The 26214-nt window shown below is 47.7% G+C and overlaps 1 protein-coding gene across 1 annotated transcript in view; it reads left to right on the forward strand.

Annotated features, from left to right (window-relative positions):
• Positions 1 to 982: 982 nt before the first annotated feature.
• The window catches only part of RIMKLB (ribosomal modification protein rimK like family member B), a 108841-nt gene continuing 83609 nt past the window's right edge, over positions 983 to 26214 (forward strand). The window contains exon 1 of the mRNA XM_089651887.1: positions 983 to 1149. The gene's annotated coding sequence lies outside the window, so the exon portion shown is untranslated. The remainder of the gene's footprint in view (positions 1150 to 26214) is intronic.

Raw genomic sequence — 26214 nt, forward strand, 5'->3', positions numbered from 1 at the left:
GGGGACAGTATGGGCCTCTCCTGTAATGGTGAGGGTTACCATCATGCAGAGGGGCCACCTTCACTATCTACAGAAAAGACAGACTGGGCCCCTTCCTCTACTGGTGAGGGGCCCCTTTTACCGTCCATAGAGGGGACAGTCTGGGTCCCTAATGCACTGGTGAGGGGCCCCTTTCACTACCCATAGGGGGGACAGTCTGGGTCCCTCCTGTACTGGCGAGGGGCCCCTTTCACTACCCACAGAGAGGACAGTCTGGGCCCCTCCTGTAATGCAGTGGTGAGGGGCCCCTTTCACTACCCATAGGGGGGACGGGTCTGGGTCCCTCCTGTACTGGTGAGGGGCCCCTTTCACTACTCATAGGGGGGACAGTCTGGGGTCCTCCTGTACTGGTGAGGGGCCCCTTTCACTACTCATAGGGGGGACAGTCTGGGGCCCTCCTGTACTGGTGAGGGGCCCTTTTCACTACCCATAGAGAGGACAGTCTGGGCCCCTCCTGTAATGCAGTGGTGAGGGGCCCCTTTCACTACCCATAGGGGGGACAGTCTGGGCCCCTCCTGTACTGGTGAGGGGCCCCTCTCAGCTCTCATTGTATTAATACACAGTAGCCTACACGAGGTTTCCATGTTTACCACCTCCTCCCCCTCCTTCCTTCCACCTCAGCCGCTCCACCCACCGCCCAGTGTCCGCCTATGCTCGTCGTCATTGGAAATCCCTCTCTAAGGGTCGGCCTCCCTCCCTTCGCCCCGCCCCCTACAGACGCAGCAGGCCGATCAGCGCGCGCTATGCAACCGCACCCCCTCCGTCACTCTTCTAGCCCCCGCCCAGACACCCCCGACACCGCCCCTCGTCTTTCTCCACCTTTCCCGCCAGACGGTCCCAGCCAATGGGTGGAGCCCTACCCTCGTCTCGCCCAATAGGGGGACTCCGGCGGTTTGGAGGCGGATGGGCGTGGCGAGAAGCGCGTGCTGGCGGCGGCTCAGTCTGGTTGTGTGTGAGGTGGAGTGCGGACGTGTCTGTGAGGAGCTGAGGGAACCGTGTGAGTGTGTGTGAGAGAGGGAGAGCCCGGCGGGGGAGTCCGCCCGGATCACTGCCTTCTGCCTCACTGACCGATTGTGTGCTCCGGCCTTCACACGGCGCAGAGACGGCGGGGTGAGTACCGGGATGGCGGGAGGATGGAGTGTGGGGAGAGGAGGGGGGGCGGCTGGACATCAACATGTCCGTGTCATGTGTGTCCGATCCCCGAGTGTACCGGGAGGGGGGGGTCATCCTCTTATCGTACCGGAGAGTCCGCAGAGAAAGGGGCACCCCCATACCAGACAGGGGGACCTCGTCATTGTATGGACACCACCCATCCCCCCATCACAGCATGGTCCCCTGTATACACAATATGGAGACCCCCAGAGGGAACTGCACCCCAAATGTACATAAAGGGGGCTATGGACACCCCAATATCTTCCCTCAGCATGGACACCCCAATATGTCTGATTACTAATATGGACACCCCAATATCTTAGTGTAGACACCCCAGTCTTTGCTGTGGGTTCCCTGGTATTTGGTATAGGGGCTCCCTAGTATTCAGGGGCGTTCGGTATAGACACCCCCATATTCAGGGGTGTTTGACATGGACACTTCTGTACTCATGGGTGTTTGACTCTCTCCAATATTCAGGGGTGGTTGGGATGGGTGCCTCAGTTATTGGGGGGGTGGTTGGGATGGGTGCCCCAGTTATTGGGGGGGGGGGTGTAATAACTGGGTGCCCCAGTTATTGAGGGAGGTGTTTGGGATGGGCGCCCCAGTTATTGGGGGGGGGGGGCTGGTTGGGATGGGCGCCCCAGTTATTGGGGGGGGGCTGGTTGGGATGGGCGCCCCAGTTATTGGGGGGGGCTGGTTGGGATGGGCGCCCCAGTTATTGGGGGGGGCTGGTTGGGATGGGCGCCCCAGTTATTGGGGGGGGGGGGCTGGTTGGGATGGGCGTCCCCTGTGTTCGGAGTGGTTGGGATGGGTGCCCCCATATATAGGCATTTGGTACAGACTCCCCTGTATCCTCCAGTAGTATGGGCCCCCTATATTGCCTATTTGTGACCTATATACAAAGCCCTGTGCTCTCCATTAGTATGTGCACCCCCTGTTTTACTTGTTTCTATCCATATGGGTACCTCTGTACCCTCCATCAGTCTAGTCACCCCCGTATTGCCTATCAGCATCAGTCTAGGCACCCCGTAGCTTTCCTTGGCATGTGTACGCCAGTATTGCCTGGTCTGTCCATATACTCACCCATGTGTTGTCTTCCATCTGCTGGGTATTGGTGTCTCTATAGCTCCTCAGTATCTTCCATCACGATAGGCACCCCTGTATTGCCTATTAGCATGGATACCCCATTTATTACCGATTATCAATATAGGCACCCCCTCTATTGCCTATTGGTGTCTGTATGGGCACCCCGGTGTTCTGTTAGTGTGGGCACCCTAGTCTTGCCTGTTCAGCATGGACACCCCTGTATCCTCCATCAATATCCACACCCATGTATTGGTAGTATGACTGCGGGCACCTTTGTATCTTCTATGAGTATAGACGCCATGTGTTGCCTATTATCAGTATAGAACCCCCCTGTATCCTCCGGTAGTATAGACACCCCCGTATTCCCTCTTACTATAGATTTGTACCCCTGTGTCCTCCATTGGTGCACACCAGTGTTGCCTATCCATACCAATATGTGCACCGGGTGTATGCTTGGTTGGTAGAGGCACACCAGTATTGCCGATTACTGTCCATGTATTCTCCGGTAGTATAGGCACCCCCATATTCCCTGTTACTATAGGTATGTACCCCTGTATCCTCCATCAATATCCACACCCATGTATTGGTAGTATGACTGCGGGCACCTTTGTATCTTCTGAGTATAGACGCCATGTGTTGCCTATTATCAGTATAGAACCCCCCTGTATCCTCCGGTAGTATAGACACCCCCATATTCCCTCTGTCTATAGATTTGTACTCGTGTCCCCATTGGTGAACACCCAGTGTTGCCTATCCATACCAATATGTGCACCGGGTGTATGCTTGGTTGGTAGAGGCACACCAGTATTGCCGATTACGGTCCATGTATCCTCCGGTAGTATAGACACCCCCATATTCCGTTACTATAGATTTGTACCCCTGTGTCCTCCATTGGTGCACACCAGTGTTGCCTATCCATACCAATATGTGCACCGGGTGTATGCTTGGTTGGTAGAGGCACACCAGTATTGTCGATTACTGTCCATGTATCCTCCGGTAGTATAGATACCCCCCCATATTCCCTGTTACTATAGATTTGTACCCCTGTGTCCTCCATTGGTGCACACCGATGTTGCCTATCCATACCATTATGTGCACCGGGTGTATGCTTGGTTGGTAGAGGCACGCCAGTATTGCCGATTACTGTCCACGTATCCTCCGGTAGTATAGATACCCCCCCATATTCCGTTACTATAGATTTGTACCCCTGTGTCCTCCATTGGTGCACACCGATGTTGCCTATCCATACCATTTTGTGCACCGGGTGTATGCTTGGTAGAGGCACACCAGTATTGCCGATTACTGTCCATGTATCCTCCGGTAGTATAGACGCCCCTTTGTTGCCTATAGCAATATAGGGGCCTCTGTATCTGCCGGTGAATGTTTTCTCTCAGTGTGAATCTCGTTGGGTCCCCCATTGGTATCTATAACAGGACCCCCGCTGCCCGCATCTCTATACATGTGTCCTTGCCTCCCATGGATCCCGGCACCCCCGTCCTCCCCACATGTCTATAGACCGCCTGGCTGTCACATTGTTGTAACATTGTATCAATTGGCATCCCTGTATCCCTCCATCTGCATGCTCTTCCTCTGGCCTCAGTCGTTGGAAGAAAAAAAACCGCCATCTGTGTGTCATATAACACGTATGTGGGGCTGGAGTCACATCTAGATGTCGGCTGGTACCTCATCTAGCCTCCGATGTGTAAATTGGGGGCCCTCCTTCCCTCCGATTGGTATGAAAATTGCCGTCCGTTTGTTCAGCAGTCCTGTCAAGTCTAAATTGACGTCTGTGTTTCTGCCCGTCAGCATGTGTTTCAGGTGTAAAAGGCCGCCCCTATATCTACCCCCCCCCCCAACCTCCACCACCAATGTGGAAGTCGGCAGCATGTGTGTAAATGGCCTCCCATCATGAAAAGCGACGTCCTCGCTTCCCTCCCATCTGCCTGCGTCTGATTGTAAATTGCAGTTGCTGTGTCACCGTCAATGTGATTTATTATCCTCATCGGATATCTGAGTAATCTGAGTAACTTGTATTCCCTCCGTCAGCCTTTAATCTCTGTATCCCCCTATTACTATAAACCCGGCATCCCCGCACCCCCCTACACGTAGCTGGCCATATACATCGATTTGCCGTCTCTCCCACTAGCGTCGTATGAATTTAGATTCCCCAACCAACGTACAATTTGCATCAGTCGGTGGTTTGGTTGTGCACATCCATGTGCTACATTGTGATCTTCTAATGCGGGCGGGGAGTCCAGGGATGCCAGCTTGGTGGTAATCTAAGAAAATATTCCTTGTATGTCCGTCTGTATGTGTGATGAGTTCCATTCTCCCCCGGGGTCCAGAGCTCCGTTCCAAGTAGGAAACGCACTCCGGGCTGGAACGCTTGTCAGTGCAGCTGGAGCATACGGAGTGTATACTCGATCCTCCAGATCCAAATTCTTTCTGCATACGCAAAGCCCCCTGATCCAGGCAAAGGGCCGGGGATAGGGGCGCAGGGAGGTCTGTTTTACATTATGTATGGGGAGAGATGGGGGCAGCTGCAGCACCATATGACAGCATGGTACAGGCTCGGCGGTATTGTGTGGGTGAGCGGGAGGCTGGCTAAGGGAGAGGAAGGAGGATGTGCGCCGTGTCTGTACAATGACGCTGGAGGGAGGCTTTCTTCTGCTTTAGTCTTCAGAGGGGGGGGATTGCTGGGCTTTCTTTGAGGTTAAGGGTGCTGGAAAGGTGAAGACGTGGATGGGGGTGACAGAAGTGCTTTGAGGGGTTAGTATGCTGAGTGTTTTGAGGCAGGCCACATGTTACAATTTGATTGTACAATTGGCTTCCTGTTAATGTTACGTTGTACAATTGGCTTCCAATGAGGTTACGTTGTAGATTGTACAGTCGGCCTCTGTTACATTGTAGATTGTACAGTCGGGTTCCAATGAGGTTACATTGTAGATTGGAAGCTGACTGTACAATCTACAGTGTAACATTTAGAAGTCAACTGTACAATCTACAATGTAACCTCATTGGAAGCTGACTGTACAATGTAACATTTAGAAGTCAACTGTACAATGAGGTTACGTTGTAGATTGTACAGTCGGCCTCTGTTACATTGTAGATTGTACAGTCAGCTTCCAATGAGGTTACATTGTAGGTTGTACAGTCAGCCTCTATGTTACATTGTAGATTATACAGTTGGCTTCCAATTATATTACATTGTAGATTGTACAGTTGGTGTCCAATGAGCTTACGTTGTAGATTGTACAGTTGGCTTCCAATTATGTTACATTGTAGGTTGTACAGTCGGCTTCCAATGAGGTTGCGTTGTGGGTTGCACAGTCGGCTTCCAATGAGGTTGCGTTGTAGGTTGTACAGTCGGCTTCCAATGAGGTTGCGTTGTAGGTTGTACAGTCGGCTTCCAATGAGGTTGCGTTGTAGGTTGTACAGTCGGCTTCCAATGAGGTTACGTTGTGGGTTGTACAGTCGGCTTCCAATGAGGTTGCGTTGTAGGTTGTACAGTCGGCTTCCAATGAGGTTGCGTTGTGGATTGTACGGCCGGCTTCCAATGAGGTTGTGTTGTGGGTTGAACGGCCGGCTTCCAATGAGGTTGCTTTGTAGATTGTACAGTCAGCTTCAAATGAGGTTGCGTTGTGGGTTGTACGGCTGGCTTCCAATGGGGTTGCGTTGTGGGTTGTACGGCCGGCTGCCAATGAGGTTGCGTTGTGGATTGTACGGCCGCCTTCCAATGATGTTGCGTTGTGGGTTGTACGGCCGCCTTCCAATGATGTTGCGTTGTGGGTTGAACGGCCGGCTTCCAATGAGGTTGCGTTGTGGGTTGTACAGTCGGCTTCCAATGAGGTTGCGTTGTGGGTTGAACGGCCGGCTTCCAATGAGGTTGCGTTGTGGGTTGAACGGCCGGCTTCCAATGAGGTTGCGTTGTGGGTTGTACAGTCGGCTTCCAATGATGTTGCGTTGTGGGTTGTACGGCCGGCTTCCAATGAGGTTGCGTTGTGGGTTGAACGGCTGGCTTCCAATGAGGTTGCGTTGTGGGTTGAACGGCCGGCTTCCAATGAGGTTGCGTTGTGGGTTGTACAGTCGGCTTCCAATGATGTTGCGTTGTGGGTTGTACGGCCGGCTTCCAATGAGGTTGCGTTGTGGGTTGTACGGCCGGCTTCCAATGATGTTGCGTTGTGGGTTGTACAGTCGGCTTCCAATGATGTTGCGTTGTGGGTTGTACGGCCGGCTTCCAATGAGGTTGCGTTGTGGGTTGTACGGCCAGCTTCCAATGAGGTTGCGTTGTGGGTTGTACGGCCGGCTTCCAATGATATTGCGTTGTGGGTTGTACGGCCGGCTTCCAATGAGGCTATGTTGTGGGTTGTACGGCCGGCTTCCAATGATATTGCGTTGTGGGTTGTACGCCCGGCTTCCAATGAGGCTATGTTGTGGGTTGTACGGCCGGCTTCCAATGATGTTGCGTTGTGGGTTGTACGGCCGGCTTCCAATGAGGTTGCGTTGTGGGTTGTACGGCCGGCTTCCAATGATGTTGCGTTGTGGGTTGTACGCCCGGCTTCCAATGAGGTTGCGTTGTAGGTTGTACAGCCGGCTTCCAATGAGGTTATGTTGTAGGTTGTACGGCCGGCTTCCAATGAGGTTACGTTGTAGAGGTAGATTGTACATTTGGTTACTTTTTTAGATTGTACAATCGGCTTCCAATTATGTTACGTTGTACAGAAGTCTCAACGTGCTGGGAGAGGGGGGCACATAAACTCCAATCAGATCATAGAAATTGGAAGGGCTTGTATAAATGGATCATTGGGATCTGTGTGAGGAGTGATCTTGGTAATATTTAACCACTTCAGCTCCAGAAGGTGTTACACCCCCCCCCCCCCCCCCTTCATGATCAGGCCATTTTTTGCTGTACCGCACTGCCCTATTTTAACTGGCAATTGCTCAGTCATGCAACACTACCCATATGGAAATTTAATATATTTTTTCACACAAATAGAGCTTTGTTTTGGTGGTATTTGGGTTTTTTTTTTTTTTTTAAATATAAATGAAAGACATTTTTTACATTCTGCCATAAAGCATATCCAGTAAAAAAAAAAAAAAAAATCAAATCTCTTTATACATTTTAGCCATAATGTATTCCACTACATGTCTTTGATTTAAAAAAAAAAAAATCCCTATAGGTGTATATTGATTGGTTTGCTCAAAAGATATAGTGCCTACACGTGTGTGTATGTGTAATAAAAAAAAAATAATATATATATACATATACACACACACATACATACACGGACTGACAACTCATGGGGCCCCCGGGCAATAGGGGATCATGGGGCCCCTGTGTCCTTGCCCATACTCAAAAAAGCCTATGAAAAAGGTACCAGGGGCATCTCATGGGGCCCCCTACTGACCCCGGGCAGTGCCCGAGTTTCCAAATGGTCAGTCCGCCCATATATATATACTGGGACTGCAGCAGGTGCCCCAGATATTGAGTGCATGCTGAAATGTTGGTTGGTAGTTTGGGGTGGAGAGATTTGTGCCAGATTGTCCATCAAACAAACCATGAACTTTACTTTGGTTGTTACAGCATAAAGACCAACTCTGGAAATTACAAAAAAGAACTGCGCTTGAAGTGGTGCCCCACCCCTTACTGCAAGGGTTAAATGCTTAACGTAGAACTTTACCCATAATAACTTGATAAATCTATTGTTGAACAAGGAACATATATTTCACATTAATAAGATATCAAAATTACTGTGGGCTGTAAATTGCCTCCACCATTGCTCCTGTTTCTTGCTGGAGGCGGCCATTTTGCTGAAGCCCAGAGCCCCTGCGCAGCAGTAAATCTTTAGGCTGTCAGCAGATCGGCTTCTAGTGGCTCTGACTTTTGGCACACTGCCTAAAAATAGAGAGCAACTGAGCATGTGCAGAGCAGGGTGAGCCGGTATATTTTATGTAGCTGTACCTGCAAAAGGAGCCAGCATGAAGTGATCTAGCAGGGCTTACATTTCTGTCTAAAGTTCCACATTAACTCCCCTGGCGGTATTCCCGAGTGTAGCTCGGGGTAAAGTTTCAGTACCACAAGCGGTAACCCCCCCGAGCTACACTCGGGCTTACCGTGCGGCGCTACTTCAGGATCTGTTCTTCCCATACCTTGTCCTGCACTCCCGTGATGTCCCCCCTGCAGTGTCCCCTGTAATGTCCTCCAGCGGATGCCGGCATCTGTCTTCTGGGTTCCGTTCCCTGAGAGCGTCGGGACGTACGGGGGACGGAACGGCGGGAAATTTGAATGACAAAAAGTGACATTCACTAAATACACTAAAATCACATAGTATAACATTCCTGTATCAAACCATTTCACATACATTTTGTCCCGAGTGCTTTGTCCGGCGCCCTGCCTGCATTTTTTCTGTTCTTTCTGCCTGGAAACTGAGAAACGTCCATGGCGTCCAAAAAGTGTCCCTTTAGGTCAAAAGCGGTTTTAGACCGGCTAGAGAACAGCGATAGTAAATCAGAACCACTTGCAGAATTGAGTGATAATGATTCGTGGGGGAAATTCCTCATCAGACACTGAAAACGATTCTGCGACTTTGCTCAGCAATGTGCGAACTTGGCGCTCTGTTTCACATTTCAGTGTTTTTGGTTTGATTATATTATTGGATTACATTTATTATTATATTATTATTTATGATTATTATATTATAATTTATGATTTCGTGTTTCAAATTTTAACATACCCGGGATGTTTTCTAGACTCTTGTTCGGACAGATTTCAGTGAGTTATTCCTAAGAATTACAGGCCTACAATAAAAAAAAAACTACATATTTCCATGCAAAAAAATGTACCGCTTTGAGCACAGAAATATGGACATAATCAGACCGCTAGGGAGGTTAATGTTGGGGGATATTTACATTTCTTGGCTCCGGCTTGTGGTCGGTTGCTTGCCTTCCTTGGGCACACAATGTTGGGCTATCGGGGAGGCCGGTTGTACAGGGATGGTGGAAAATGGTAATACAGCCTCTTCCCCTACCCCATAGTCAACAAGCATTGAACTCTTTTACTGAGGGGCCCCCACTGCCAGAGTACGTATTTGTGTTTCTACAAAATAATAAGCTTCCTAGTGCCACATCCCAAAAATATAGAAAATATTGCCAGAGAAGAAATGTACGGCCAACCTGGCATATTTTTTAGGCACAGTGAGACACCAAACTATCATGTTACAAACAATTTTATTAAAATTTTTTATTTTATATATAGTGCTGTCAATTTACTCCGCGCTTTACATATATATTGTACATTCACATCAGTCCCTGACCCTCAAGGGGCGTACAATCTAAGGTCCCTAACCCTCAAGGGGTGTACAATCTAAGGTCCCTAACCCTCAAGGGGCGTACAATCTAAGGTCCCTAACCCTCAAGGGGCGTACAATCTAAGGTCCCTAACTCACATTCATACATACACATACTAGGGACAATTTAGACAGGAGACAATTAACCTACCAGCATGTCTTTGCAGTGTGGGAGACGGGCGGACTGGCAACTCATGGGGCCCCCGGGCAATAGGGGATCATGGGGCCCCTGTGTCCTTGCCCACACTCAAACCACACCCAAAAAAAGCCTATGAAAGGTACCAGGGGCATCTCATGGGGCCCCCTACTGACCCTCGGGCAGTGCCCGAGTACCTGAATGGTCAGTCCGCCCCTGGTGGGAGGAAATCTGAGTACCTGGAGGAAACCCATGCAAGCACAGGGAGAACATATACCCTCCAGGCAGGTGGTGCCGTGGCTGGGATTCGAACCAACGACCCTAGTACTGCCAGGCGGAAGTGCTAACCATTTAGCCGCTGTGCTGCCCTTTAGACATTAATATCATAACAGAAAGAATAAAACAAGAAATCCAGAACCCCCAACAAAAAGGGAAATAGTTCCTGGCATCTTCTTTTTAAAAAAAAAAAAAAAAAAAAAAAGTTATATGTACCACATAAGATGTAAAGGGCAATGCCACAATGCAGGAACTTTCCCTCCTTGTTGGGGGGGGGTTCTGGATTTCTTGTTCTGTCGGTTATGATTTTAACCTCTTCATGCCGGCCGCACACAAATGTGTGGCCTCCCGGTGTGTGGGCCTAGACACTGAGCGGCCGCACATTTGCATGCATTTAACAACATATGTGCTGAGAGCGCGCGCTCCTAGCTCACATGTCCGGTCAGTAATGTATATAGGTTTTGTGGTGCCCTGGGCAACACAAAAATTGGCGCCCCTTCCCCAGGAGGAGCCTGACATAGACCATGAATACCCCTACCCTCAACCCGAGCCTTCCACTACCACTTCCCCCCATACACCAGCCACTATCCCCCATGGGGAGAGAGAGAGAGACACTCACCTTCACAGCTCCAGACATCCCAAGGAATGAGTCAGGCTGTGCATACACCGTCATGAAACCCGCAGCCTCTCTCGGAACCCACCAGGTCCCCATGACACGTGTGTCCCTTCTCCCATCCCTTCTCCCATCCCTTCTCCCATCCCTTCTCCCATCCCTTCTCCCATCCCTTCTCCCATCCCTTCTCCCATCCCTTCTCCCATCCCTTCTCCCATCCCTTCTCCCATCCCTTCTCCCATCCCTTCTCCCATCCCTTCTCCCATCCCCAGTGCTGCCCCCCTGAAATATGCCGCCCTAGGCAAATGCCTTGTGGTAAATACACCCCTGTGTCTGGTACTCACGGAAAGGTCCAGGTCTGCTCTTTCGATTGGGACCTTTCCCGATCATGTGACCGCCGTGATGACTCGGGTCACATGATCCCTATACCCCGCCCCGCCTTTCGGCTTCTGAAACTCTTAAAGGGCTGGGAGGCGCCGGTGGGAAGGGGTTAATGGCTAATAAATTTGTTACTTTTTAACAGGATAGTTTGGTCTCACTGTGCCTAAAATAAAAAAAAAAAAATGATTATTCTTCAGGATTTATATATCGCCAACAGTTTGCGCAGCACTTTACAATATACGGGAGACCGTACAATTACAATATATTTCAGTACAGAAGGAATAGGAGGTCCCGACTCGTGGAGCTTACAATCTAAATTCTGCCAGGTACAAATTCTTGTCCGGCATTTTTTTTTCCATATTTTTGATTATCACAGGAGGATTGTATGTGTTCTGGACCCCACACATCACCCGGTCCCAATGAAAACAAACCTGATTGTAGTTAATGGACTTCTTTTTAATTACATATAATGAAATGTAACCCCTATCATGTACAGTTCTTATCAACAGGGGGCGACGGTGTGTCTGTGTACATGGGCAGAGCTCCTGTAGCATACATGTGCTGCGTATATGTGGCCAATACGGTGAATATTGAATTCATTCCATCAGTGATTTACCTTCAGCTTCTCAGTATTTGTTCTTTGCTAAACCATTCAGTAAAATATCCAGGTTTCCTGTGCTGTGTCACGCCTGGTGACCGGGGCTTCCTCAGATAAGGTGTGATCTCATTCTATTTCAGTGACTCCATGGCGGCGGTGTCACACACGGCTACTATTACTAATCAGCCGTCGTTCTGCGGATGGCTGTTACTGCTCAGCAAGCTGGAGACTTGTATGAACGCTGGGTGAGTTTAACCAAGACTCTCAGTTTCTGCTTTGGATGCCGAAACCGGCAGTATTTTAATGCGAAATCCTGTTTTTACTATGGCAGCCGCCCTTGGCTAATTATACGGCTGTGCCCCGGGGTCTCTGCCACATGAGAATTTGAATACAGTTGTCGGACGGCAGAAGGATTAGAGCAACCAAAGCAACGTGGATTGTGGCGGGGAGGGAGATGGAGTACCACGGACAGAAACCTATAGGAACTAGGAACGATTTTACTCTTTATAAATATACAGAGGCTAAATGGTTAGCACTTCCGCCTGGCGGTACTCGGGTCGTTGGTTCGAATCCCATCCACGGCACCACTTGCCTGGAGTTTGCATGTTCTCCCTGTGCCTGCGTGGATTTCCTCCGGGTACTCCGGTTCCCTCCCACACTCCAAAGACATGCTGGTAGGTTAATTGGATCCTGTCTAAATTGTCCCTAGTATGTGTATGTATGAATGTGAGTTAGGGACCTTAGATTGTACGCCCCTTGAGGGTCAGGGACTGATGTGAATGTACAACAGAGGCGGACTGACCATTTGGAAACTCAAGGGCCCAGGGTCAGTAGGGGGCCCCATGAGATGCCCCTGGTACCTGTTGTTTTTTTTTTTTTTCTTCTTCATAGGTTTTTTGAGTTTGGGCAAGGACACAGGGGCCCCATGATCCCCTATTGCCCGGGGGGCCCCATGAGTTGTCAGTCCGCCCCTGATGTACAATATATATGTGAAGTGCGGAGTAAAATTGATGGCGCTAAATAAGTACCTGAAATAAATATAAATCTAGTCCCCCCCCAAACCAATATACAATGGGTGTAGTATTGGGACGCCACCTAATGGTTTGTGGTATTTAATACAGCTGCTATCACTTGTATATATTTAGTCCTACACATGGGCATTTCCCAGCATGCACTAGATTCCAACAGCAAGAATCACTGGATTTTTGTAGATGCAGTGACAGGTGCTTATGAATAGAGGCGGCCGCTCATCGTGTATGAGGTTATTATTATTATACAGGATTTATATTATACGGAATTTATATTATTATTATACAGAGTTTATATTATACAGGATTTATGGCGCCAACAGTTTGCTCAGCACTTTACAATATAACGGGAGACAATACAGCAACAATACAGTTCAATACAAGAGGGATAGGAGGGCCCTGATCCTGGGAGCTTACAATCTAGGAGATGATAGGCTGACAGCAGCCATCACTGTTTGGATGGAGCTGACCACAAGTGGCTAGCTGCAGTTAGATCAGTGGTTCTCAACCTTTCTAACGCCGCGACCCCTTAATACAGTTCCTCATGTTGTGGTGACCCCCAACCATAAAATTATTTTCGTTGCTACTTCAGAACTGTAATTTTGCAGTGGGAGGAATAGTGTCCCATCATTGGTATCAGTGGGAGGAATAGTGCCCCATCATTGGTATCAGTGGGAGGAATAGTGCCCCATCGTTGGTGTCAGTGGGGGGAGGAATAGTGCCCCATCGTTGGTGTCAGTGGGGGGAGGAATAGTGCCCCATCGTTGGTGTCAGTGGGGGGAGGAATAGTGCCCCATCGTTGGTGTCAGTGGGAGGAATAGTGCCCCATCATTGGTATCAGTGGGAGGAATAGTGTCCCATCATTGGTATCAGTGGGAGGAATAGTGCCCCATCATTGGTATCAGTGGGAGGAATAGTGCCCCATCGTTGGTGTCAGTGGGGGGAGGAATAGTGCCCCATCGTTGGTGTCAGTGGGGGGAGGAATAGTGCCCCATCGTTGGTGTCAGTGGGGGGAGGAATAGTGCCCCATCGTTGGTGTCAGTGGGGGGAGGAATAGTGCCCCATCGTTGGTGTCAGTGGGGGGAGGAATAGTGCCCCATCGTTGGTGTCAGTGGGGGGAGGAATAGTGCCCCATCGTTGGTGTCAGTGGGGGGAGGAATAGTGCCCCATCGTTGGTGTCAGTGGGGGGAGGAATAGTGCCCCATCGTTGGTGTCAGTGGGGGGAGGAATAGTGCCCCATCGTTGGTGTCAGTGGGGGGAGGAATAGTGCCCCATCGTTGGTATTAGTGACACAAATGATGGGGCACTATTCCTCCCACTGACACCAATGATACTTACCTTGCTGACCCCTGCTCCAGCCTGGGCTCGCTCTCTCCCTCTCCCATCTACAGCCTGCAGAAGCAAAATTTGCACTTACCTGTCAGCTGTCTTCCTTCTCTGGCGCCTCTCCTCTTCACTCGGTCCTGCAGCTCCCTCGATCTTCTTCGATCTGCGCGCTCTGCCGCTCGGCTCCTCCTCTCCAAGCTCCACCTCCTCGCCGGTGATTGGCCGCCTGTGTGCCTCTCCTGAGCTACAGTTCCGGTGGCCAATCAGCGGCGAGGAGGCGCAGCTGTTGAGTGATCCCGGAGGTGTGGCCAGGTTACAGGGGCAGCATATCATCCCGCCCACAGATCACGAGACAGAGCAGCGGTGTCTCGGTTCCTAAGACCATCGGAAATATGTTTTCCGATGGTCTTAGGCGACCCCTGGGAAATGGTCGTTCGACCCCCAGGTTGAGAACCGCTGAGTTAGAGGGTGGATGTCCAAATCTGAATGTAGACACAGAGGGTGGATTTGATTTACTTTGCTAGTGAAAAGGCTCAATTTAAATCCTAATTTTTAATGAGCACCTGTCATCTCTGTCCCGCAGCGGCGGCTCCTCTGACCTGCTGTTGACTCCTCAACAGTCCCATTCACTTTAATGGGACGGCTGGTGATGCGGCAGTGACACAAGGTGAGGGAGGTGGCGGCAGCAGGTGAGTGGATGCCCACTAACAGGCGCTGCCACGATGGATCTAAAATGACAGGTGCTCTTTAAATGTAAGGAATTCGGACTCATTCTTGCTGGTAGGTAAAATCTTTAATATTTGCAAACCAAATGAAGGTTTCCTTTTTAGAATAAGCTGTCAGGTTAGTAAAACGGTGATATCAGAACTGATTTTAGGTTAACAGGTTAACCTCTTCACGCCGGACGCACACACATGTGCGGGCGCCTAAACCTAGACGCCGAGCGGCTGCACATTTGTGTTCTATTAAAAAAGGAGATATGTGCTGAGAGCGCGTGCCCTGCACACATGTCCGGTACTCATGGAAAGGTCCCGATCTCCTCTTTCGATCAGGACCTTTCCTGATCATGTGACTGTGCGTTACGGCGGTCACATGACCCTAAACCCCGACCCACCTCCCGGCTTCTGGAACCCTTAAAGGGCCAGAAGGCGCCGGCGTCAAGGGGTTAATCACACTTGGCTGGAGAACGACTCTGATTCTTTCATGTGTTTTCTCCTGGTTGCTGTGCAATTGTGTGAACACATCAATGCAGCGCATGCGATCTCAGCTTGCAGACCTTGGATTCATTGAATGAGTTTACCAAAAATGTAAACATTGCAGAATATACCGCCTCATGCTGCATAACGAAGATCCCTTTCATGCCGAATAAACTAAATTATTAATGTATCTGAAATAGAAAACGGTCTTTAGATAAAGTTTCACTCCACAAGCATTTTTTTCAAATAAATTGATAAAAATCAAATCCGATTTGAATAAAAAAAAAAATATTTTTTTTTTCTATTTTGTTTGTTTTTTTTAAATCTATTTTTACCCACCCTGTAGTCAGGTGGGTCCATGTTTGGGCAGCTGTCCCTAGCGGCAGGTAAGCCTGTGGTGTGCAGTTACATGCAAACAGTGGCGGCTGCTGTCGTCCTTTTAGTACATTATACAGGCTGAGCGGCTGCCGCTATTCACATCTGTCATTTCAGCTGCTGATGGCGCTGGAATCTGGTATATGCTGGTGAACTCCCTGAGCAGGAGGCCTTATTGTGCTTCCTCTGTCATCTGTATATATGATGTAGGGTCAAAGCTGTTTTGGCTTTTCTTCTCCCTTGGGTCCAGGCATGCACTTTGTTCTGCACTCCTGTGACCCATAATAGCAGGGTAAAACACATCGTCACTCGGCTAGTCCAGACTTTGGAGGGATCCCGACTTTAATGTCAGGTTCCCCGTAGATTTCGGACCGGCAGCTGCTGAGAGCCTGATCGAGCCGCTCCCATGCCCTCCAGTGATTGCTGGAGAGCCACAGCATAGAGCTGAAGACCTAGAACTGAGCGATCCACGCTCTTTGATCACTGAGTTCTTGGTCTGGAGGCTTACAACCACTTTAACCATTTCCTGTCCGGACACTTTCCCCCCCTTCCTGTCCGGACACTTTCCCCCCCTTCCAGTCCGGACACTTTCCCCCCCTTCCAGTCCGGACACTTTCCCCCCCTTCCTGACCAGGGCAATTTTCAGCTTTCAGCGCTATCACACTTTGAATGACAATTGCGCGGTCATGCAACACTGTACCCATATGAATTTTTTACCATTTTTTGAGACAGATAAAGCTTTGTTTTGGTGGCATTTATTCACCGCTGGGATTTTTATTGTTTTTGCTATGTAAATGAAAAAGTCCAAAAATTTAGAAAAAAAGTGGGTTTTTTTAAAAAAAATTTTGCAAATAAATAATATTTCATCATAAATCTTTGCCAAAATTTATTCCATTATCTTTTTAGAAAAAAAAAAAAATGTAAATGAAAGTCAAAAAATTTTGAAAGTGTTTTTCTTATAAAATTTTGCAAATAATCTTTCATCATAAATCTTGGCCAAAATGTATTCCGTTATATTTTTGGTAACAAAAAAAAATAAGCCAAATTAGTTTATAACCAAAAATTTTTTTTAACATTTTTATTTTATTTTTTATATTTGTTTTTTACATACTGTCACCCGAGCAGTACAGTGTCACCATGGTGACACTGTACCACTTGTGGGGGGGGGGGTGATTTTTTTTTTTTTTTTTTTTTTTTTTTTTTTTTTTTTTTTACAGTCATTGCTTTTACACCCATATAGGATGTAAAAGCAATCATTTCTCTTTTGCTCTGTCTGCATTCTTGCAGCCATTGAGAAATACTGTGTGAGCTGTGATTGGTCACAGCTTGTCACATGGTACAGGCTGTTGTGAATAGCCTTGTACCATGTGACCTCTGTGATCATTCACAGATTTCACACGTAGTAAGCGATGATGTCACAAGTGACATCTTGCTTACTACTTTGCATGTGATCACTGATTGGCCAATCAGTGATCACATGATCGGGACCTCGTACAGAGGTCCCGTCCGATCGGTGTTCCACTGTGTCCGGAGGACACAGCGGGCACCGGATCGCGGTGCTGCGCGCGCACAGCTAGAAATGGCGGGTTCCGTTTATGAACGGCAACCCGCCCCTGGAGTGCCACCGCCCTGCCGTTTATAAACAGCAGGCGGACAGCAAGTGGTTAAATTTTAAAACATTTTGGTAATATGAGGACTTGCCATCCCAATAATCCTCCAGCAAATGGTGAAGTAGGAAAGCAGAGATTATGCCAGGGAAAAAACTGCATGTAAATAGGTTCTTCCAGTCAAAATCCCCTTCACTTTGTATTCTGCATTTCTTCCTTTTAGAGCTGAATTCCAGTCCAATTTCTAAAATGACGCAGAAACCTTTTTCCCTGACTGGCTCTGAGGAGGAGGTACAACCTCGAAACGCGTCAGCCACCAGCTATCTAGTGGTCTACAGCCCCCCCCACCAGACCACTTTGGGGGTTTTGGACCACATTGCATGATTTGTAGCATGCTTTCCATTTGATTTTATGTCTCGAGTATTTTACTTTTTATAAATCTCATTGTTAAAGGTAATGCACTCGGCCCGTGCGCCCTCTTTTTGTTTCCTATATACAGTTCTCTTTAGATTTCCCTGATCCGTTGAGGGCAGCAAGGCTTGCGTTCCTTTCCTACGCATGTGGGGGTGTTGACGTTGTAGAGTCCACTGTCCGGCGCAGGAGCACAGGCATTCGGTTGCGTTTTTCTACAGCAAAGCTCAGACTGGGAGAAGAAGCAGCACAAGGAGCCAGTCTGTTGTGCTGCGACGCTCATGTGCTCTAGAACATGCTGATAGGAGAGGGCAGAGAGAAGCTGCTTCTCCTTACACTGTCCAGTTACAGGTTACGGGACCTGTAAGTCCTCATACATGCAGGACGTTTTTACAGCGGCTGTGTTTGGCTTTTGACATTTTTTTTTCTCTCTCTCTACAGCCAGCATGTTATCCTGTGTGTCCATGTGCACATAGACGGGAATCAACGTTTTTTTTGGCAGGGAAAAAACCCAGAACTAGTGTTTCTAGAGGAGTTTTTTAGCTGTAAAATGCTGTAAACTGGTTTTTGTTTTGTGGTGTTTTTTTTTTTTTTTTTTTTTTTGTGGGGTTTTTTTTGGTTTTGTTTTTTGTGGACTGTTTTTGCCCCCAAAAAAACCTGTTTTGGTCAGAAAACCCACTAAAACCGCAAACGCGTTAAACCGTCAGTAAACGCGAATTCAAATACACAAAAAAATGCTGGGGGAACAAATAGAAATCCTGTGTACAAATACCAGTGAAATTATCTGTTGCTTTAGCTCAGTATTAATGACATTATCTCTCATATTTAGTTAAAGCATCTGAGCGCCGTCAAGCAAAGATGCTATTTATTTCATTTTTAATATTCAGTGCAACCTCGCCTAGCCATCCATGTCTCCATGATTTGTCGCTGAGAAATCGCTTTGAAAAACACTGCCCTAGTATTTCTGGCCATCTTGAATAAGGGCAGGTGCTTCCTGTAGCATTGACTTCCTGGAATCCATCTGCCCTTAGTTAAGGCATACAAGCAGGAGGGTGTGCTTTGGGAACCCCCTCTCCAGAAGACTCCTGGGATGTATTGCATCAGTTTCCTAGGCAAGAAACAAGGAAGTAACTGAAGAAATGTAAAAATAAAAAAACGTTTAAAACAGGAAAGTATATTTACTGATACTAGCAAGGATTATAAATGGTGTTGAGAGTGAAGTTCCACATTCAGGACGTTTGGTGATGAGAGGCTGTCCTATGCAGGTCACGTCTCCCCCCCCAGTATTTCAGTATTAGAAATAAGGGCTCATGTACACTGCAGCTGATAAACTGACGTTCAGGAGATGTTCTGTGTTTTTTTTCAGCAGCCCCTGAACTCCCCCTAATGTTTCCCTATGTGTCCGTGTACACATCATCCTTTACAGGCAGTTGAGTTTACATTCGGTTTTTTGAACGCACCAAACTTGCGTTCAGGAGTAGATTTTACCAGCATTTCAAGCACTTGTAAACGCGGTTAATCGCGTTTAGAAACTTTTTTTTTTTTTGTAACTGTTCCATGTCCAGATGCTGTCCGGAGCCTTTTTTCATCATCAGAAATGCATGCAAAGCGTTTTCCATGTATTCAAATGGACCCGGGACACCAGCGCAGTCAGCTCCAGGTTTCGCGTGAAGGAAACAATGGTGGAACGCGCCGCATTATGCTCATGATGGGATCCATAGTGACTACAACCAGAAAAGACCGGTCATCTCAACACATACTGCTCTCTCTGCTTCTGCTCTCTCTATTCCGCTCAATGACTGAAATCTATCCGTTCAGTCGTATCCGACCCTTGGCGATTGCATGGACCGTCACTCGTAAGCGACTTTTTCCATGAATTTTCTTAGCAATTATTTACAGGGTAGGTTGCCAGGTCTTTCCCCAACCCCCACCATACAGGAGATCCCGCATGGCCAGGGATGAAACTAAGACAATTTAGACAGGAGCCAATTAACCTACCAGCATGTCTTTGGAGTGTGGGAGGAAACCGGAGTACCCGGAGGAAAACCATGCAAACTCCATGCAGGAGGCGCCATGGTCGGAAATCGAACCCATGACCCATTTACCGCAAGGCAGACATGCTAGCCACTGTGCCGCCAATGTCTGAAATAGTTAATTTTTTACTATTTTTCAGTGCATTTGGGAAGGTCTCCTGAGGTTATCTTTTAAAAACGCTTCTAAACATAAACGCGGCTAAACCGACGTTTTTTTAACCTGCGTTTTCCAGCAGTCAGTTTCCACCGTTCCAGAAGTTTTCCGAATGCCCCGTGTACATGGAGCCCTAAGGTAGCACAAGGGTTAAAATAAACTGAAGCGAGAGTGCCTTCAGCGTTTGCTCAGAGACCCTTTCCAGCGTATTTACATACTTGTATTTTTGATATCTGAAGGAAGTACGGCGTGGCTTTGATGGACGGAGAGAAGATGTAGGTCACATGAATGTCCTGGAGATACTGCTCATCGATTTTGCTAATAGCTGGCAGTTGGCAGGGCATTAACGGCCTTTTGATAGGATGGGTGCCATTGAGCGCTGTAATGTCAGCATGCCATAGATCTGCTCTGCTATCCCAGCAAGGGGGCCACAAGGCTCTTCTGCAGGGGGGGGGCTTCATGGGGGTGGAAGAATTGTGGTCCACGATGATCAGGCTCGAGTGTGCTGGGGTCCGATGATGAAATAGGAACGGAGATAGATTACTGCACTTTACTACGTAAAGGCCACTAAGTCATAAAACAAGCAAAGTGCAAGGTGTGGCATCCTGGGAGAAGCCTTTAATCTGTGCTGACATGTCCTCATTTGTATGTACACCTTGCTGCTCCTTGGTCACTGCTGCTCCATGGCTTGGTGTCCACCCTGCTTTACAAAGTGACAGCTGGAGGGCAAACCTTTTCATCGAATTGGCTGCGGTGCAGACTGAGGTAGACAGGGAACTGGATTGGATGGTCTTGTGTTTATAGCTGGATCCAACCAGGGTGGATAAAAATAAATGATTTTTTAAAAAAAAAAATCGGATTTTTTTTTTATTTAAATGGATTTTTTTTTTGATTTAAATGGATTTTTTTTTTATTTAAATGGCATTTTTTTTTTTATTTAAATGGCATTTTTTTTTTATTTAAATGGCATTTTTTTTTGATTTAAATGGCATTTTTTTTTGATTTAAATGGCATTTTTTTTTTATTTAAATGGCATTTTTTTTTGATTTAAATGGCTTTTTTTTTTTTTGATTTAAATGGCTTTTTTTTTTTTGATTTAAATGGCTTTTTTTTTTTTGATTTAAATGGCTTTTTTTTTTTGATTTAAATGGCTTTTTTTTTTTGATTTAAATGGCATTTTTTTTTTGATTTAAATGGCTATTTTTTTTTTTGATTTAAATGGCTTTTTTTTTTTTGATTTAAATGGCATTTTTTTTTTGATTTAAATGGCATTTTTTTTTTTGATTTAAATGGCATTTTTTTTTTGATTTAAATGGCATTTTTTTTTTTGATTTAAATGGCATTTTTTTTTGATTTAAATGGCATTTTTTTTTGATTTAAATGGCATTTTTTTTTGATTTAAATGGCTTTTTTTTTTTTTTTGATTTAAATGGCTTTTTTTTTTTGATTTAAATGGCTTTTTTTTTTTGATTTAAATGGCATTTTTTTTTTGATTTAAATGGCTATTTTTTTTTTTGATTTAAATGGCTATTTTTTTTTTTATTTAAATGGCTTTTTTTTTTTTGATTTAAATGGCTTTTTTTTTTTTATTTAAATGGCTTTTTTTTTTGATTTAAATGGCATTTTTTTTTTTTTGTGATTTAAATGGCATTTTTTTTTTTGATTTTTAAATCGGATTTTTTTGAATAAAACGCTTTTTGAGGAAAATATATTACCATCCAAAGGTTATTCCATCATGAAATGAGTCCAGATGATGGAACCCTGGATGACCAACTGGTTAACGCGTTTCAAGGCTACAACCTCTTCCTCAGAGCCTTGAAACGCGTTAGCCAGTTGGTCATCCAGGGTTCCATCGTCTGGACTCAGATGCTGCTTGGATTCATTATCCTGTTGGGTGTGATATGTTTGTGTTTTTATCTTCATTGTGAGTATAATACTTACCTTGTTCTTTCAATAAATATTTTAAACGATCATGCACTAGGTCGGTGCGCCCGTGTGTTTTTTTTTCCTTTTTCGATTTGCATTCAGTGTTTATGGCTGGATGCCTGTAATTCTTCTGGCTACTGCTGGGGGACCCGATGGTTTAGACCCCCACTGCCTCCAAATAGGTCTGTGTACTAACTGGGGTAGATTTAGGCTACGTTCACACTAGCCTCGTTTGCAAGCGGCGGACAGGCATTTGGGAAACTTTTTTACCGCTTCCCAAACGCCTGTGAAAATTCTGCACATTGCAGCACATGGTGCTGTTCACACGGGAGCGTTAGCGTCGCGGCAAAACTGACGCCTCTGAGTCGGGAGTTGAAGCCTCCTATTCAAGTCTATGGTGCCGCTCCTCAAATGCCCAGCGTTTGCGGAGCATTAACACCATTCAAACTTCATTATAGGCGTTTGTGGGGAGTTTTTGAATGATTTGCAACCGCCGCTAAACTGCGCATGCAACGCGTTAAACTCTCCGCAAACGCCGGACCAACGCTTGTCAAATGCTATAGGGGCGTTCGACAAGAGTTGGAAAAACAGTCGAGTGTGAACGAGCCCTTACTAAAACTGGATCACTCCCCATCCAGTGCAGCTGTGCATTGTAACCAGGGGCGGACTGACAACTTATGGGGCCCCCAGGCAATAGGAGATCATGGGGCCCCTGTGTCTTTGCCCAAACTCAAAAAAGCCTATGAAAAAGGTACCAGGGGCATCTCATGGGGCCCCCTACTGACCCCAGGCCCTCGGGCAGTGCCAGTTTCCAAATGGTCAGCCCACCCCTGATTGTAACCAATCAGCTTCTAACTTCAACTTGGTCAAGTAAGCTGTGACAATAAAACCTGGAAGCTGATTGGTTTCTATGTTGAGCTGCACCAGGTTTTGCGCACTCCAGTGTTAGGAAATCAACCACACAGTATCCTTCCCTCTGATCCTCTCTTCTCTATTGACATGAACTTGTGTGTGTGGAATGTGCAAATTTATAGAGATCCCTGAAGATGAGGCTGAACTGATGGTCCTCTAACATGTAATATGCGCAGCTCCTCTGAATTTGGAAGGCAGTCTAGTTTACCCCGGGTTCTCACCTAAGCGTTTTACGCAGCGTTTGGCAGAAACACCATGCAGTCCATTTAACATGATTTCCTATGGGACAGGTTCACATGTCCGCGTTTTCATCCGGTGCATTTTTTTGGAAAGGGTCTGAGGTTTTTTTTTTTTTTTGTTTTTTACGCGAAAAAGTTGCGTTTTTGGTTCAATAGACTTCAATGGAAACGTTGCAAAAAAGAATGTAGTGTTTTTAATGCGTTTTTTGCATTTTTAAATCTGCCTAGAAACAAGAAATATGAAGAGGAAAAAAATGCTAAACGCCATCAACGCAGGCGCAAATACGGGTCGACCGCAACCTGCGTAGGTGTGATCCTAGCCTTAAGGCACTGGCTGGAAAATTGTTGGGCAAACAGTAACTGGCTATCTAAGGTTTGTTTTTGGCCAATTCCAAATGTATGAAATTTGAGTCATGTGCAGCTCATTGGCACCGCCTGGCTTGGCAAACTTCGTTTGCAACATTAAAGGAGCTGGATGGTAAATTGTTGGGCGACCCGTGACTGCATCCAATCAGATGCTGCCACAGGTGGTGTGGCTGCTTGAATGCAATGGATGACCGCTGAGTTTCCTCCACCCATGCTGTTTAGGGAGGTTAGAGGAATCTGTTAGATTTTTCATGTGTATTCCTAGCTTTATGGTTGCTGCAAACATTTATAGATGACCAGTCTTGGGGGTGTGGGGTGGTTTTAACCACCTCCCGTCTGCCATGTAGTCCAATGACGGGCGCCAGGTGGTTCTCTCGTTCTGGGAGTACGTCATATGACGTCCTCCCATTCTCACCGCGCATGCGCGGCTCGGAGTGCGCAGATCGGCCCTTGGACACAGCGAATAACCGATCCACGGAAAGAGCCGAAGATGTCAGCTTGGTCATGTGATCAGCTGTGTCCAATCACAGCTGATCACATGTAAACAGGGAAATGCCGGTTATTGGCATTTCTCTCCTCTCGAGCTGTCACGCTGACAGAGGAGAGCCGGTAATCGGCTTTCTGCGGTGGAGAAATGTACACTGATCATCAGGGCACTGATGATCAGCGTAGCCCCAGCAGTGCCACCTGTCAGTGCTCATCAGTGCCTACCAGTGCACATCAATGCCACATATCATTGCCCATCTGAGCTGCCTGTCAGTGCCGCTTGTCTATGCCCATCAGTGCCACCTGCCAGTGCCTCCTCAGTGCAGCCTATCAGTGTCCATCAGTGCAGCCTATCAGTGCCCATCAGAGAAGCCTCATTAGCGCACATCAGTGAAGGAGAAAAATCACTTATTTACAAAATTTTATAACAAAAACTAAACCTTTTTTTTTTTTTTCAAAATTTTCAGTGGTTTTTGGTTTAAGAAAAAATAACCCCGAGATGATTAAATACCACCAAAATAAAGCTCTATCTGTCACAAAAAAATGATAAAAATTTCGTATGGATACAGTGTTGCATGACTGCGTAATTGACATTCAAAGTGCGACAGCGCTGAATGCTGGCCTGGGCAGGAGGGGGGTATAAGTGCCCTGTAGGCTTGTGGTTAAGAAAGTATAGTTTTGGCTTTTAAATTTCCCGATTCCTGCAAGATAAGTTCCAGGAGGTGCCTAGCCGCCGGGGCCTCCACTTTCAGGAGGTGCCTAGCCGCCGGGGCCTCCACTTTCAGGAGGTGCCTAGCCGCCGGGGCCTCCACTTTCAGGAGGTGCCTAGCCGCCGGGGCCTCCACTTTCAGGAGGTGCCTAGCCGCCGGGGCCTCCACTTTCAGGAGGTGCCTAGCCGCCGGGGCCTCCACTTTCAGGAGGTGCCTAGCCGCCGGGGCCTCCACTTTCAGGAGGTGCCTGGCCGCCGGGGCCTCCACTTTCAGGAGGTGCCTGGCCGCCGGGGCCTCCACTTTCAGGAGGTGCCTGGCCGCCGGGGCCTCCACTTTCAGGAGGTGCCTGGCCGCCGGGGCCTCCACTTTCAGGAGGTGCCTGGCCGCCGGGGCCTCCACTTTCAGGAGGTGCCTGGCCGCCGGGGCCTCCACTTTCAGGAGGTGCCTGGCCGCCGGGGCCTCCACTTTCAGGAGGTGCCTGGCCGCCGGGGCCTCCACTTTCAGGAGGTGCCTGGCCGCCGGGGCCTCCACTTTCAGGAGGTGCCTGGCCGCCGGGGCCTCCACTTTCAGGAGGTGCCTGGCCGCCGGGGCCTCCACTTTCAGGAGGTGCCTGGCCGCCGGGGCCTCCAGTTGATTAATAATCCTCCGAGTTCTCCTTTTCTCGGTGTAATGTACAAGCTCAGCTGTACTTGGAAAATGTCCATAAAACATGGAGGCAATTTTAGCTCTTAGAAAATCGGTGCATGTAAATAAATTATGCAAAACGAAAGGGCGCCCTCCCTATCTATGAAGCCTTTTCTGGTAACTATATGCCCAGTTCAGCTTATCTTTGATTTCCAGCCTGTGTAAACAGACCAGCCAGATGGTCCTGCATTGCCGCTTACATAAACCTCTGATTTTATGGCCTCTGTACCAGGAAGGCTGTAATGAATAATGGGGGGTAACGCCATGTAATGTCCCCTACTAATTGGGTAACGCGTTTCTTTAATGAACATGTCTTAGTCTGTTTTCTACATATAAAGGGTTACCAAGAACTGCCTATGTGTGTAAGGGGCATCTGCAAACGAAAACAAATTGTGCAGCTTTACTAAAGTTGGATAATGCCCTTGCAATGGATGTTGACCATTTATGTACCGTATTTGCCGGCGTATAAGACGACTTTTTGACCCTTGGAAATCTTAAAAGTCGGGGGTCGTCTTATACGCCGGTACACATATTTAGGGGGGCTGCGGCATTAAGTACAGGGGTTTGCAGGGGCTGATGTCTCTTACCTGGATCCAGTCCCACGACGATCCGGTCCAGGAAGCGCGGCGTCTCCTTCAGTTCGGCCACTGGATGTTCGTGCGGCTGCTCGGCTCCGCCTCCTCACCGGTGATTGGCCGCCAGAACTGTAGCTCAGGAAAGGCACACAGGCGGCCAATCACCGGCGAGGGGGCGGAGCCGAGCGGCCCCGCGAAAATTGAGTGCCGGAGCAGCAGGTAAGTGTTCTGTGTAGAGGTGCTGCTGCAACCACATATGCTGGCTGCAGCAGCACCATACGAGAACAGGGTCAGCAAGTCTCAGTGGGAGGAATAGTGCCCCATCATTGGTGTCACTGATACCAATGATGGGGCACTATTCCTCCCACTGACACCAATGATGGGGCACTATTCCTTCCACTGACACCAATGATGGGGCACTATTCCTCCCACTGATACCAATGATGGGGCACTATTCCTCCCACTGATACCAATGATGGGGCACTATTCCACCCCCCACTGACACCAATGATGGGGCACTATTCCACCCCCCACTGACACCAATGATGGGGCACTATTC

The sequence above is a fragment of the Staurois parvus genome, unplaced genomic scaffold (genome assembly GCF_062004578.1).
Source record: "Staurois parvus isolate SC_StPar_1 unplaced genomic scaffold, SC_StPar_1.0 ptg000667l, whole genome shotgun sequence".
Classification (NCBI taxonomy): domain Eukaryota; kingdom Metazoa; phylum Chordata; class Amphibia; order Anura; family Ranidae; genus Staurois; species Staurois parvus.